This window comes from Octopus bimaculoides, chromosome 9 (assembly GCF_001194135.2).
Source record: "Octopus bimaculoides isolate UCB-OBI-ISO-001 chromosome 9, ASM119413v2, whole genome shotgun sequence".
Classification (NCBI taxonomy): domain Eukaryota; kingdom Metazoa; phylum Mollusca; class Cephalopoda; order Octopoda; family Octopodidae; genus Octopus; species Octopus bimaculoides.
In genome coordinates, this window is record NC_068989.1 from 53,328,688 (window position 1) to 53,332,471 (window position 3,784).

The window sequence follows — 3,784 nt, forward strand, 5'->3', positions numbered from 1 at the left end:
ATAATGATGATGATGGCGATGATGATGATGATGGCGATGATGATGATGATGATGGCGATGATGATGATGATGATGATGATGATGATGATGATGATGATGGCGATGATGATGATGATGGCGATGATGATGATGATGATGATGATGATGACGAGGTTGTTATTGCTGTTGCTGCTGCTGCCGCTGCCACTGCTGTTGCTGTTGTTGCTGATAATGGCGCCGAACAACGAAGACGATGACGATGACGACGACGATGGAAGGTGATGGTGTAAATATGGTGGTTAATGGCAACGGCGGTCAGAAGAAGAAGAAGACATCCAGAGCATCGTTGACAATATCAATAAAGAAGGCAAAAGAAATATATCTCAGAAGTCCAGCTTTCAATTGTTGCTAAGAAACCAATCGGCTGTATATAGATGATACGATATAATCTCGTCTGATGACTGTATCTATCGAACTATAATCAACACAGAAGATATCAAACTGAAGATATCACATACATAGTTGAAGAAAATGAATTAGGGTGGTAATTGTTGGATACTTACGAGGATAATCAACGTGATTAACATGGATTAACATTAATGTTTCTCGGGCTATTGGTGAGATGGTGGTGTTGGTGGTTTTAGCGGTGTGATGGTGACGGAAGAGTGGTATGGTCAGTATGGCGTTGGTGATGGTGGTGGTGGTGGTGGTGCTGCTGTGGAGGTAGGGGTCGGGAAGGGTGATGTTAGTGATGGCTTGGTAGTAATGGTATTAAGTGTGGTGAGATGGTGTTGGTGGTGATGATGAAGATGGTGGCGGTGTTGATGGTGATGATGGTAGAAGTGGCGATGGTAATGATGCAAATAATTTGTGATGGCGACGATGGTAGTGGTTGCTGTGACCATGGTGGTGGTGGTGGTGGTGATGATGGTGGTAGCAGTACTAGTAGTAGCAGTAGTAGTAATAGTAGTAGTAGCAGCAGCAGTAGTAGTAGTAGTAGTAGTTGTTGTTGTAGAGGTGTTGATGGTAGTGTTGATGGTGGTGGTGCTGGTGGTCGTGGTAATCATGGTGTTGGTGGCAGTGGTAATGATGCTAGGAGCTACGATAGAGAAAATGGTAGCAGTGGTTGGTGATGATGATGATGATTATGATGATGATGGTGGTGGTGGTTGTGGTTATGGTGGTGATGGTGGCGGCGGTAGTGGTGGTGGTGGTGGTAGTGGTGATGGTGGCGGCGGTGGTGGCAGCGGCGGTGGTGGTATAAGGAAGTGCGGAGGGGATGATAAAGGTACCGTTGTGAGTGTTGCAATGATGGATATGATGAAAGTAATCTTGTAGTAGACGCAGGCATGGCCGGATGCTTGTAAAGTGCGCTTCTCCATCGCAAGCTCCTGCTTTCGATTCCACTGTATGACACGTTGGGTAAGTGTGTTTTTTTTTCATTCTCTTTGCTATATAGCCGCAGGCATGGCTGTGTCGTTATGAAGCACGCTTTGCAACCACGTGGTTCTGGATTTAGTTTCACTGCACGGCACTTTGGGTAAGCGTCTTCTATTTTTAGTCCCGGACTGACAAATGCTTTGTAAGTGAATTTCGTATAGGGAAACTGCGTGGAAGCCTATCATATATATATAATATATATATATATATGTATATATACACACACACACATTATATATACGTGTGTGTGTGTGTTTGCTTTGGTTCTCCCCACTGCTTGAAAACAGGTGCTGGTTTACTTACAGCACTAACTTAGAGCTTCGGCAAAATACTGATGGAATGTTTGTGCATGTATGTGTTTGCTTTTCTATATACCTCCGCACAACCTAAAAGTCTTTTGAGTTCGGTATCTTCCGTGAGCTCTTTAATCAGAATCTGCAAGACAGTATCTACGTCTAGCAGTGGGCTCACTTAAAACATGCAATAAACACACATGGAGCGCTTTACAGAATTTACCCAAAGTGCCTTTATTTTTTTCGTACTTTGAATGTATCTCCTCCCCGATCATTTTTCTGATTTGGAAAGCCCTCATGCTTTCCAGTAGGGTTTTACTGGCCTTGCAGTAACCTGCGAAAATTATTTCCTTAGGTGAAGACATGGACTCTCTTTCATCACAAATGAATTCCACCTCACAAGAGAGGATTTTCACCGGTGAGAGTACCTTTCTTGTAATTTTTATAAACAGCGTTAGATTTTTTTAATATTATACATATATGCACACATACATACGTATATACATATGACTGTTAAGCTGAGACACATTTGTTTTTTTTCTCAGTCCATAGTTTTTTCTCGCTTTATTTTTTCTCTCTGTAGAAAAGTGTATGCTTGAAACGCAAAAGACTTTTCCTTCTATTTTTCCTGAGCGTAAATCTAACACACTGTATTTTTATAGTGTTTGGTGGTTTATACATATACCCATTCATTTCTATAGTTACACACATGAATTTGTATGTGTGCTTATGTGAGCATGCATATATATAATAGGTGTAGAATACCGCCTGAAAACATAGTATTAATTTGATTTGGACCCAGAATCTCTCATGTTTTCGTATTCCTTTTTGTATTTGTATATGTGTATATGCATGCACATGTCCTCTCCATGATAAACACCACAGACATAGAGACAAACATACACTGACTCCTACATGCACATATATGTGTATACAAGTACATCCATATGTACACACGCGCTTATATGTGCCTGTCTATATACGCACGCATATATACATACGCGGAAGTGCTTATTTTTGAAGATTTATGCATGTATGCATGCATGTGGATGTTTTTTTTTCTTTCTTAACGCTTAAGCATATGTACATATAGTTCTGAATAGTTAACATTTATTGCGATACCTAATTAATACTTCGATATTCTCTAGATGGTTTGTATTTTGGTATATCTGCGCTGTGATTTGTATATTTGCATCAGCGTTCTTCAATAGCCATTTCGCTTTATTTTCTATCAAGTGTTTATTCGTTTTTAAATAAATTTATTCTGAGGACTACATGATATTATCTCGTATTGTTTTCGTTAGCAAATATATTCGTTGTTGTCTAATTATGCTGGATTTCCTTGCAGTGTATAAAGGTTGGAATCGCAATCAGTTTATGTGACAGATTCAATTTTGCTTGTGTTATTACCCTTTCAGTAGGAAATACCTTTCGAAAGATTTGCAGAATGTGTTTAAGTGTTGCGTACATCTGGTTTTGAACGTTCTGTTTGTTATCCAGGTGTAGTATTCGTAGGTTTGATCAAGAATAACAAAGTACAAACAACAAAATGTCAAACATTAGGAGGATAACCACACCAAACACTCAATTAAAACAAAATAATATATTATAGGGAACCAACCAGCAAAAATTATTTAGGAAAAAATTAATGAAATATTAGGAAATGTGCAATGAAAAAAGTAACCGAAGACTCGACAATTTATAAAATCAGCAGTAGAATGACAGTTCTCGCTTTCAGTTCGCAATGTAATGAAACTCAATTCTTTAATTCAACAGTGTGTGTATATGTGTTTGTGTGTGCCTATGTGTGTGTGTGAATAAGCATATGCAGGTGTGTATATAGTATATGAAGTATATAGACATATGTATATATTCCTATGTATAGATAGGTAGATAGATATGCATATAAGTATATGTATCTGTGTGAGTGCATATATGTATATATATACACCCCCCACATATATACATATATATATATATGCATATATATGCATATATATATATACGTATGTATGTATGTATCTATCTATGTATCTATCTATCTATCTATCTATTTATCTATCTATCTATCT